Raw genomic sequence first — 13,145 nt, 5'->3', positions numbered from 1 at the left:
TGTAAACATCAGTGTGTACTAATGGTCTAGCGGTAGATCTTGTGCTAAGCATTGGTTGTTTCTTACTGGTCAAAGCAAAAAGTAATAGTCATCCCAGCCGAACGCATTGTAACTGGAATAAAGAATAAATTAGAAATAATATCAAAAGTATATTATTTAACAAATTATGCAATATGGTTGTTGTGTTTTGAGGCTTATTGTGCAAGGGGCTGCGTGAAAATAAGTCTTGATTAATTGTATTAATTGATCATCTTCCCCTGTAATCATAATTTGTGTGAAAAGGAAAGGAAAGTGATTGGTGTTTTACTGCCACTAGTGTTCATTGCAGCTGGAAACAGCAGTGAATCGTTTGTATAGGTATTTTTTTGCAGTTCAGCAATTTTCCTAAAAAGCCTATGTACTGTAGGTAATATTAATATTGTTTCTTGCCCTAGCAAACATGGCTAACTGTGCCATCATAATTGATGCTCTGTTTGCTTTGTGGTGTTTTTATGTCAAGAAGCTGGCAGCTGTTCTACTCTCATATTCATATTCTACCTCTCTCTTTTCCCCCACCCTCACTCTTTACCATCTTGTCTCTAGAGAGGAACTTGTCTCCCATGTATGCAGACGTGTAAATGCGCACTTCACGTGTTAATTAAATTGCATGTGTGGTGTTCTGTGTTTTTTAGTGCTACGGAGGTTGTACATAGACACCCTCCTTCCTAGGAGCCTCCGGCAACATGCCGTTGAAGGTGCCGGTGGGATTTGTGGGGCTATACATAGGCTCTCAGGCAAGATGCTGGTTTGTTTGGCTCAGGATAGGGTCTGGAAAATGACGGTCACTGTTTTTGTTATGCTTCTGATGTGCTGCTTTTGTTTTCTGCCTCTTATACAGAGCTGCTGAGGTTTAAATCTTAAGGAGATGGACTTGGGCTTCTGCCCAAAGGTGAACGTTTCAAACTCTGCCCCTATAGCTGTGACCGTTTTGCTGTGAGACCCTATACCCCCTTCTAATGGTAAGTTGACTTTCTCTATCTTTATGGGAATAACAGGTTGTATAGTGAGGAATCAAGAATAACAGTTTTCGTTTAGTGAAGTTTTGTAGATTGGTTAACTGATCACTTTTTGAGCAGTCATAAACTTCTTTTTCATGTTTAACTTTAGAAAAAAACGTTACAAATATATTTGTATCACAAAAATCCATCTTAAGAAATTCTTATCTTTTTTCTTAAGATTGTTCTTAAGACAAAACCTAAGAAGAATTCAAATTCTTGAAAAAAAACTTCTTAAAAATCATGGTAAATAACTTCTTAAATTTAGGACAGCCCCAGACTTGTCTAAAATCCCAAACAGTAAGAATTATTTAATTAATTTATTGGGTTATTTCAAATTAATTGTTATATTTAAGCAATACAACAACACCTACATATAATACATAGGAGGACTAGGTATGTGCCAAGTTTTCTGAAGTGACAGTGATGACTTGATGTTAATGTAAACATGGCCGGTCATGATCAGCTAATGCTACTTTTTGTTCTGACTTCAAAACTCAATAGCAACTCTAAAACGAGTCACATAGGGAGCTTTAATTGAACGCTTTTAATTTAAAATCATAAATATGACATAATCTTTAGCGGTATTCAGTGCACATGAATGCACAGGACACAAAATCACGATAAAAATAGTGTACATGCCTATTATGATTATTATGGTAATCTGCAGGAAGAGCAAAAAGACAAAAGTGTGAGTTTATCAGTGCGTTATTTTTTTTCCATTCAGATAATGGCTGTTATTTTCTTAAGGGAAAAATTAAGATGTTCTTAAGAATATATTTGAAAACTTAAGAATTTTTCAAGAATTTAACTTAAGAACATTTTATCTTAAGAAATTTCTTAAGAGTTTTCTGGCTGGTTAGGATGGTTGCATGCTAAAATTCCCAACATTTATGCATCATTCAAACCCAACAGCCTCAGAGAAACATCGACTCGTATCGAAATGCCGACTTGCAGTAGGTACACATTTTTAAAACATTAAGTGGAAAAACTTTACCTCATCTCTGTATGATTGTAATCTCATCATTTACCAAAACATGGTTTTAAAAAGCAGAAGCCATTTAAATTTACGTTCTCCTCCATCCAAAGTATTTGTTCTGCTTGCAGCCAACAAATGGTAACACTGGCAAAGACAAAAGCAGAAATCATGATTGCATATGTGTCACAGTTTTACAATCCTCGTATGGTTCCATAACTATAAAACAGCGTATGCCGTTGCCAACCTACAGTATGTAGCTGTTGTTAAATTCTTTTTTTACTTGTGTAGATGAGAATATCTTATAATTTATAGATTTTTATAAATATTATAGAGACTCTCATAGGCAGCTTCTGGCATAATTCAGAGTCTTGCCATGATATGAATCTGAATTGGAACTATTTGGGTGTAAAGAGAAAAATATATAATGAAAACTGGTTCATATTCCAATAGAGAGAGAAAAAATGAAGCCTACTTCAATGCAAAAACACTTTTTGTTTATTTATTGCCGATAATTCTGCATCCACTCTAACTTCAGAAGTAACAGACAAAGTTGTTATACTTCTTGACAAGGAGTGTTTTGTACCCTCCCTGACCCCTTAGTTTGCAAAAACTAGGCCTTGTTCTCTGTCCGAGAAGCACGTTGTTGCTGTGTCTGCTCTGAGCCCATCTAATTATCCTACTGGCTGTCCATCCGTGAAATAGGCATTACACTGTGAAACTGAGCCAGTGTAGCTTTCCTCTGAACAATCGTCATAGCTTAGCAACAATGCGGCAGCCTATAATGACCATAACAACAGCAAGGGCACACTAGAGGATTATGGGGGATTATTACCTTTGATCTGCTCCAAAACAGGATGGGCACAGAGTTGGGGGAGTTATTAGGAACCAGGCAAGTTTATTATATACGCTCTTTCCTTTTTTTTTAGACATATTGTAGCTGTTAAGGGAAAATTTTTGTTTCTTAAAGTAGAGGCAGAGAGAACAAAATGTAGTGATAAAAAGGAAGGGGAAAAACAACAACAAAAAAGCTCATCAAAGTGTGGATTCGGGAGCAGGGCGCAATGGACTCTGTGTTCAATGTCCACTGAGTCATGTTTTATTAAAACTTATTTGCTATTTGTGGGCAGCTGCAGTTGCAGCAGAGTTCAAAGCGTGAACTAGTGTGGGTTGTTTTTGGGATGGTAAGAAACAGACTCTTAGACCAGCAATCTTAATGAACAGCATTTCTCTGGACATCAGATAGTCCACAGTTTCCTGATACATGTTTAGGGGTGATTAATTGTTCTTGGTTAGAGCTGCAGGCCATCTCTACAGAGCAAGGACAAAGTTCAAGGGCTCTTTAATGTTGTAGAATCCCAAATTACTAATTTGAGTCATGCTGTCCCAGCACTGGGACCACAGTAATAGTCTTACACTTTCTGGGGTGTGTCTAGGTATATTTCACAAACAAATCAAAAGCTAAAACTATATGTTCCATAAAGAACATGAAGCCTAGGTTGTTGCCTGTTGTAATGCTTAATAAATAAACAATTAGTTTGTTAATTCAATCAATAGTTTATCTATCTGTCTGTCTCTCTGTTTGTCTGTCTGTCTGTCTATCTATCGTTCTATTATATTATCGTTCTATCGTTCTATTTATTGTTCTACCTATCATTCTAATTTTGGGATAGAATATTTCCCAGATATTTGTTCATATGATTCACTGATTAGTATTAATTTTGTGTTACTCCGTATCAACAAACATGCATCTGACTAATTAAAACAGAACTCATTAGAAATAGATGCTGTTTTATATATATATATATATATATATATATATATATATATATATATATATATATATATATATACATAACAAAAAAGTGTGAAACAACTGAAAATATGTCATATTGTAGGTTCTTCAAAGTAGCCTGCACCTTTTGCTTTGATTACTGCTTTGCACACTCTTGGCATTCTCTTGATGAGCTTCAAGAGGTAGTCACCTGAAATGGTCTTCCAAATGTCTTGAAGGAGTTCCACGAGAGATGCTTAGCACTTGTTGGCCCTTTTGCCTTCTGTCTGCGGTCCAGCTCACCTCTAAACCATCTCGATTGGGTTCAGGTCCGGTGACTGCGGAGGCCAGGTCATCTGGCGCAGGTCATCACTCTCCTTCTTGGTCAAATAGCTCTTGATGCCTTCAGTGTGACTCTACAATTTTCATAGTCATGAAAATAAAGAAAACTCTTTGAATGAGAAGGTGTGTCCATATTGCTGATTAAGTTTGGAACTAACAAATGGTGCATTAAGTGGCATCCAAAAAGGACATCAATTGGAATATTTGTCTTGTTTTTTTACATCGGCCAACATTTAAATATTGAGTGGCTACAGTTTTATCCACTGCTGATGAGTTGTAGATGAAGATATCTTACCCTTTGAGCTGTGTCTCATTTTAGAAAACCCAATGGTGCTCCTTCTAATGCATGACAAGTGCCACCTGCAAACTGATCTCAAAAACGTTAAGGCAGTACGTCTGTTTCGGCTGTCTGTTGCTAATTTATTATAATTTTTAAGATGAGTTGGTCTTATCACATTTAAAGAGCAGATCATATGGGTTTTCAAAAATATATTCTTTGCAGATTGTAGCGTACAGTAGCTGTCCTTTAATGTAAACAGTCTGCAGTGTTGTTAATCAGAAAAGTGCATGATAAATAAAGATATCGTCTCTCAAAAGAAAGAGTCGAATCTGAACCGCCTTAATGAGTCATCATATTTTCGAATCTTATACCTGTTACCTATATACTGTATGTCACAAGGTAACACATTTGCATAATCCCCGCATGCCTGAGAAATACGAACACTCTGACCTGCCCACAAACACTTCCGCCAGTTAGTGTGTTTACATCATGTTGAGAAGACACTGTTTTCAGCCTCACTGGGCATTCTAACACAGTTCCCACACATGCACCTTAAATAAGAAAATACTAATAATGGATGCAATAAAACTACTGTAACATATAAAGTACCACACACAAAGTTTAAACTGACCACTGAGTAAGTCGATCCTGATCAATTCGAGCTTGTGATGGAGTTTCCACTTGAGCGACTGCATCGGTATCATCCTCAGATGACATCCTCGGTAATATCGAGGCCATTTTTGTAAGCTTGTAGCATCCTTGTTTACAAGTAACCCTCCGGAGCAGTTTCCGACAATGTACTCTGCATTGTAAACAGAAAAACCAATCACAACAGGACTGGCCAGCTGACCAATCAGAGCAGAGGAGGATTCTGGAAGGGAGGGTTTTATGGTTCTTAAGCTCAGAACTGCTTCAAAAGAATCGTTTCAAAATCATTGTAAAATTATTCTAATAATATATGAATATTCTGAGAAAATTACAATGTTTCCTAACCTTAGATGCATTTAAACCTGTTGTAAGGGACTCCAACATAGTATTAGGACACTTAAAATACCATATGACCTGCTCTTTAATAAAAAATGACCTACGGTATATTTTGTTTTTATGCTTCAGAGATTATTAAGGCCTGTATTTTTTGGATGGGCTGTTTTCCTCAGGCAACACATCAAGGACAAATGTTTGGCTATGTTCAAAATTAATATTAGTGTGCTGCATGTACTACACTGTATACATGTATTCAAGGAAGGAAAAAAGTGCATCTGGGTGGGATTTGGTATCTGGGATCTTAAGGTATATGGGATACCTTAATCTGTGCATGTGTGCTATGTTGTTTACTGCACATATACTGGCACTGACAGTAGTTAATCCATGTGTTTAATGTATCCAGGAAAACATACAGTTTGAGGTTTGAATACTGTGAACAGCAGAAATGGTAAGAGTAGCATTTTACTATGATTATAATGACAAGATGAGCAGGGTGCAGGATTGAGTATCACCTTTTGCATATTGTGCTTTCATTTTTAAAGTTAAAGACCTTAAAAAGTCCCACACTATCACTCTTTAAAGGGATTATATGATGTTGCTAAAAATAATATTTATTTAGCATATTTGGTATAATGAAATGTCTTTGTGTGGTTTGAGGTTAAAAAACACATTTTCCACATAATGTACATTATTGTTTCTCCTCTATGCACTGCCTTTCTGAACGTGTCAATTTTTACAAAGCTCATCGTTCTGAAAAGCAAGGTGTGGCCAGCTATCCAGTGCATCCAGTCATTGGCCGAATACCTCAAGCGTGTGACGGAAATGTTACGCCCCTTACCATACTGTCATATGCCGGCGAGACAAAAACTTTCAAACCCATCATAAACGAGGCATTTGTGGCATCCAGTGTGGACATAATTACTGATTGTAATGACTTATTTATGCGTTTATGCTTCTTTTTTTTTATGCGTTGCATCGCATTGTGTAAACATAAAACCATGTCTGCATTCGTGATAGGAGAAATGACAAACATCAAGTGCTACTCTACACTGCTCAAAACTTACTTACACTCTGTGGGTCAGAACAGCCGGCATTGTAGTCTTCTCTTCCAGGATCAGGAAACAGTGCTCCATAAAATGCGTCGCACACATCCGAATTGAGCTGAACTGAACTGTTCTGGAATAGTGTTGTAACCACTGATTTCTAGTTGTGTCCTCTTTTGGAATGCTAAAGAAAATAGTTTCGCTTTCACAATGAAACACACAGCCCCTTCACAACATGGTGGCGCGGCAACAACAATACTACAGCAAGAATAAAAGTGATTCTTTCTTTGCGTGAACATTTGGGCTGAATTATGTAAATCTTCCCACACCATGATGTAGACGTGTGGGGGCGTGTAAGAATAAACCGTTTTAGGTAGGAGTTTTTATTTTATTTCTACTTTTATAAAGAATATCTCTTTGGATTTAAGACTTCAGTATTTTTTGTCAAAGTTTTTGTACTCTACAGATCTTCTTTATGCAAACTATTTCACATCAGTTCTGCTTACCCAAGTTGCTTAACAATTTCAGTATAACGTTATTGTTTTTTTTTTCTTGTTTTTCATTCTGAGGATTCATCCGCTGCTTTATCAGTGATGGTCGATTAGATACAGAGTGTTGAAGCCTCCATCTGTTTACCCAGAAGCACTCAGGCGTTGGAGTGTTGATTAGTCGGGTTATTTGACATGGTTGCGACAGCTGCTGGACAAGGAAGGGCATTGATCGAAAGAAACCCTCCACTTCTCTATGCTCTGATGTTTTAATCTGCTCTGTAGTTTGGTATCACTTGTTGGATAGACTGGCCGTTTAGTGTAATAAAGAGATGCCTGTTCCTGGCTGTCTTTATTTCCATCAGTACAGTAGTCTCATCCTCAGATTGCTCACCCACGGACTGTTCACAGAGCGGCTGATGCACTTTGCACACAAAAACGTGAACGTGTTCCAGTCTGATTGACTAACCCACAGTTTGGGATTCATGGTGTTCATGTTTTTATCAGTCCAGCGTTAAACAGTTGTGTTTACAAGGTAGTAGACAGAAACTATAATGATAATTTAATAATGATAATTCTTATGTGTATAGTAACAACAACAGCTATTATTATTATTATTATTATTAAGCATTTGAAAGCATTCTTGCTTAATAAAAGTATCAATTTCCAAAAAGAAAAATCTTGCTGTCCTCAAACTTTTGAACATAGTGTACATATATTCCCTTGTCAGTGGCTTAAAAACAAACATGCTTGCTACACATAATCACAGAAGGGAAGAAAGTATGTTTTCATGATTATTGTCTGTAACCACAAACGTTCAGCCATGTTGTTTACATTTAAAGGCAGATTTGTTTGGACCTTCATCATCGCCGTGGAGGAGTTTGAGTGGGTGCTATCACCGCAGGGGTCTTAGTCACAATCCACTGATTCCCTCATTGCCATCTTCTGTAATGCCTCCACTGCGTCGTCATGTGCTGGAAAAACGCTGGTTAAAACGTACAAAGGCACGCATTTCAACACATAAACAATCAAAGCTTTTGATGGAATTGGGTTTTTGGAGTACTTTAAAGTAGGTATTTAGAGTGTTCAGAGCTGAATAGTGGAATTGGACAAACTCTGAAGTCTTGTTCTTGATAATTTACTGTATGTGTATTGGACCGTCACGGTTTCATTTAAAATGGCTGTGGGAGTGAATTATTGCAGCTGTAATCCTGACAATCCGTCATCTGCACTTGGTCAGGTGTCTATGCCTGTAACGTTAAACTCGGCACACGCTCTGTCCTCTTTCTGAACCTGCTGTCTTGCTGTGGCTGGCTGACGGAGAGGAGGGGAGTGTATACGGGTTGCTCCACAGGGAGCGGGCACATCCACTGCATGAGTTATATTAGCTTCCTAAAATACCACGAGCGCCAGGCGTGCCCAGGGCACATGGAGGTGACACTGTCAAACCTGGGTAACAACATAGATGATGTTCATACTAATGGGTTAACGTAAAGCATCATTAGATAACCACATGAATCAGCATGGTTAAGTGATTTATAGGGATGTAACGATTAACTGCGAGCTGGTCGAATATCGATTCAAATATGTGATGATTCAAATCAGCTGAGATAGCAAACAAATCGAAATATTGAGGTTGGAGTAGGAGTTTAGTGAATGTATCTGTGAGGGGAACTGACTTTAGAAAAGTTTACATCATATTTTCTTTTCATATTGCCTCTGATCAATGCATATTAAAGTAGTGTTCATAAGAGCAGCTCTGCTTTGTTTACAGCGGTAACCGTTTTAGTTTTAGATTAAAAACTACTCCCGCTGCATGTATGTTGCGTCTTTATTTGGATCATGATTTAAATCCAGTGGTTGCCTCTCATTTTAAATGGAAAGAGCCCAGACAAAGCCTTAGTTTGTTCATATTAAGACATTTGTTTTATTTGTGTAACTTAGACCTACTTGTTTGATTTGGGGTTTGTTTTAAAATCTAGTTTAGTTCTATCTTAATTTCACAAAGAAATGTGCAGCAGTATCCTAAAAAATCCACCTTTTCATTTACTGTATAATGTATTCAATCTCATTTTGTAAAAAAAAAAAAAATTGGGAGAAAATCGAATTGTGAAATTAAAATTGTGCATCATTACATCCCTAATAACTTATCACAACTGTTTCTCAGGAGGAATTCAAACCTTTGACCAAACCTTTGATCTAGTATTTTGCTAAACGAAGTTAGATTTTAATGGTTTATGGTGTAATGCAATTAAATTAAAAACTCAAGTATCTCACACCCAGGTGGTTACAAAGATATTTAAAATACTTTAGGATAGTTTAGTAAGATTTATATAACCTCTAAACTCTTTCTTTTATTTTTTTCTTTCTCTCTCTCTCTCTTTCTCTCCCAGTGTCTCTCTCACACACACATTGTTTACTCGATGCTTGTTTACTTAACTATCTATTGTTTTTATAGATATAATTACTATAATCTACACACAACCCTGTGCTTATAAGAGAACTTTATGCATTTTATTTCTTTTTTATGAATAATTTTTATAATTCAGAATATCCCCAGCTGATCCATGAACAAGTTTTTTTTTCTTTCAGATTTGGTTCACTTCAGCGAACACTTTCCTCCACCAAATATAGCAGAGCAGGCCTTAAAACATGCACACACAGGTTGAACACATTATTGGCAGGATCTCATAAATATGGGCCAAGTCTAATTTTTTTCTTCACTTTTTCTTCTGTGGTCTATTTCTATTCAGGGTGCATATTTGTGCTAAATTGGCGTTTATAATCACTTTTAATATCCTGCTAATTGTCTGCTAATAGCTACTAGTCAGACACATTTATGAAGAGTGACCTCCAATAAAACCCCCCAAAGACTGATATGAAAGTGTCTGTAGTGCGTTTAGATGGAAAATGGCCTTCAGAATGTTTTAGCTTCACCTAAGAGGATGGTTTTTATCTTGTTCGGATAAATTTAAGTTTTCAATTGACTTTTTGGTGAATTTGTTACTCCCTAATCCCCAAATTATTAAGTATAGTTCATGGTAGCACTTTAAACACATCAGAGCCTTGCAGTAGGTTTTAAAAGGTGCTAGTTTTTAAAGTTAATTATCCGGCTGTCTCTCACATCTGCGTTTGCTCTGTACTGTATGTTGAACTCCGCAGCGATTGCCATGGTGACTCTCGGGTGTGAGTTCTGTCGCAGCTGTCTCTACTACCACTTGTTATTCCCTGTTTCTTTGAAACATACGTTTTGCCTTAATGAGGGAATGGATAGCCACCTCATTATATGTGTATGGTGTGTCCCGTTGCTTAGGTTGACCTTTAACCGGACTAATGAGCCTGTTTTTCATATTGTGAGTAAAACATTTAGTATAAGCTCTATGGGTCTGTCTGAGCTCCCAGTGTAATGTTCTTTCTGAATAAAACACATTTGAAGTGATTCTCTATTACTCTACATTACCAAACTTGGTTAACTCAATGTATTTCTGAATGAAGTGGGATATTCAATGAGAAAATGTAGTGGTCTTAAATAAAAAAAATTTTCATGGGGCAGAGCAAATTATTATTATTTTTTTTTTATTAAAAATGATGAAGATAAACATATTTTATGTTGACTTTAAGCTACCTTTCCCCTTAAGCAAGATGGATAACACCTTTTTAATAAGGCGGGGAAGTTTTCTACAGAAAGTCAAAAGGATTTTCTGCAGCTTTGATTCACGAGTACATTGCTGTAGATTTGACTAGAGGTTTTACAGATATGTTAAGCTCTTTCATACTGTATTTCTCATAGTAAATCTTTAAATAACTTGAGTAACATCCAGCTTTGATGTCCACTAACATGTCTCTTAATGCCTGGAACTAGTTCAGCATGTATGCTATTATATAATTTTACCTTCAAATGTGTTACAGAAACGTTTCCTTCTATCGGAGTCAAGGACATGCACTGATTTTTTTATGTCCATATCATTTGAAAATATATAAAACATGCAATTATGTATATATATATTTAATTAAATTCATATATAAAAATAAGAGGCAAATGTGACTTTTTTTTTTTTTTTTAAATGGAACGACTAAGTTAGATCAGGTCAAATTGAGAAACCCTCATGATTAGTGTTGTGAGAATTTTAATAATTTAATGATACCAGCCTTTCCACAGCACCAGTAGTACAGAGTATCATAGGCGTAGCTTGAAGTTTGAGCTTGGGGGGCCAAACCAAGCCAGTCGGTTTGGTAAGTCAAACTTTTAAATACATTTTTAGCATTTCTGTAGTAAAAGTCTCAATCCTTGTGCCATTAAAAGCGGTTTTACTATGATTAGAGCAGCAGCAAGCGCAGACCAGATACATTGCACGCAAATTACTTGTGAAGGCTTATGAGTGAATGACCCACTGCTTTGAAACAGACATTATTCAAGTTAAATGCACAGGTAGACAAACACATTTAATAACGTTAAACCTTCGGCGTCTAGCTTCATCTGTCTTTATTTTGGTTAGGTTTAGATTCCTCTGCAGTTGTTGTACAGTATGTTGTAAAAAAACTAAATATCCGTTCATGTCATGCAACTGCATGCAAAAGACAAGCATTATCCGCCAAAATGCAGAATCATCACGCGCCATCTTCTTACGCAAATAAGATTGGGAATGCCTGTTAGTAAGTTTGATTTTATTTATATATTTACTTACATTAAATAACAGTAAAATATAATAAATAACTACATAATGTGCATATTTCCTTTTGAGTTGAAAACATTATTAATTAACAAATGTTTAATAACATTTTTCAGTCGTGTACTTTTGGTGGTGTCAGTACAGATGACTAGATTTTTAGCTATTGTGGCATTTTTTTTTTCTGAGGTTTTATGCAAAAGTTGATTTGAAAAGCAAATTACCAGCCAGGTCAGAGGTCAGAAGTGTTGTGTTGCATTTTTTGTTATCTGTCATGCTGCTCTGATAATAAATAAATCATCATCTGTCTACTGTATGTCCATTGTCTCATATACAGCACTCTCACACACATACAGTATAAACAAACACTACATGTATACAGTCTACAGGTTTACAGCATTTTCACCTGTTTCACAGCCATTGGCTGGTCATTTAAGATGTCTCCTGTGTGTGTGTGTGTGTGTGTGTGTTAAAGTCAGCCAGCGCCACAGGGGATTTGTTGTCTAGTCTGATTGACTGACCGCTCATGCCAGCAAGATGCCTCATGGGAGTGTACGGCCACAGGGAATTTGTTTAACCCTGGGATTACACACGTTCAGGCCATAAAGGACCTCATATATATTCATTAAGCCAACACCCCCTTTCACTTTGACATGGATTTGTGTTATTGCATCAGCCTCTTAGAAATGTTTCCATCACAATAGGCCGCTCTCTCAATGCAGTAAGAACAAAAACACTAGAAGATCATTTAAACAGCATTTCTGCGCTATAAGAATGGGTGTGTGATTAATACAAATGCTGGTTGAGATGACCTCTATATATATTTATGTACGCTATATGGGAGGTTTATTGTTTGTTCTCACATGAATAAATATTCAAACATATAAAGCTATACTGAACGTTTAATGACCTCATGAAGTCCATGAAATATAAAGGTTTGCTCTGGTTGAGCTGAACATTGTAAATGGCCAAGTTTTGCTCGGGCAGGAAGAACAGGGTGTCAGAAGGTCAGCTTATTCAGGAAATGACTTTTTTTGGGGGGGGGCTCCAGGTTTATCAGCTCTGATAAAATGTCAGTTTGAAAGTTCCAGTGATTCTGGATACTTGAGCACATTGTATGATTGGTAATATATTGTGACGTTAAATAATATTGTATTTCACACTGTAATCCTTCATGGCATGCTGATTTCACAGAAGAAATTTTCATTAGCTTAAATTATAGTCGGTGATCAGATTTTTAGTTAACACCAGCACTGTTTTTCTGTATTTCATCTCTCCATGGATTTTTTTTTTACTTTTCCAGTCATACTTAATTCAGTTTTTTCCTGCACGAGACTGATATTAAAAAGAAAAATTGTCATCCTCTGAGTATTAGACCGCTTTATTTTACATTACAAAATAATACCAAAGAAGTGTAATTAGATTATGATTCTTTTGTATTCAGTATATTTAATCAGGGACTTGATTTTTATACAATATTAATAAATTACATTTCAAAAGTTTGTGGTTGGTAAATATATTATTATTTTTTCATTGCTTTTAAAAGTCTCTCATTCT

General features: G+C 36.3%; 1 protein-coding gene across 2 annotated transcripts in view; it reads left to right on the top strand.

Annotated features, from left to right (window-relative positions):
- The window catches only part of LOC127946545 (protein TANC2), a 133,007-nt gene that overhangs the window by 28,089 nt on the left and 91,773 nt on the right, over nucleotides 1-13,145 (top strand). For both annotated transcript variants that reach the window (XM_052543199.1, XM_052543208.1), the window contains exon 2: nucleotides 878-998. The gene's annotated coding sequence lies outside the window, so the exon portion shown is untranslated. The remainder of the gene's footprint in view (nucleotides 1-877; nucleotides 999-13,145) is intronic.

The sequence above is a fragment of the Carassius gibelio genome, chromosome A3 (assembly GCF_023724105.1).
Source record: "Carassius gibelio isolate Cgi1373 ecotype wild population from Czech Republic chromosome A3, carGib1.2-hapl.c, whole genome shotgun sequence".
NCBI lineage: Eukaryota > Metazoa > Chordata > Actinopteri > Cypriniformes > Cyprinidae > Carassius > Carassius gibelio.
Note: the sequence above shows the minus strand (reverse complement) of the source record. Positions and strands in the feature narration are given on the sequence as shown.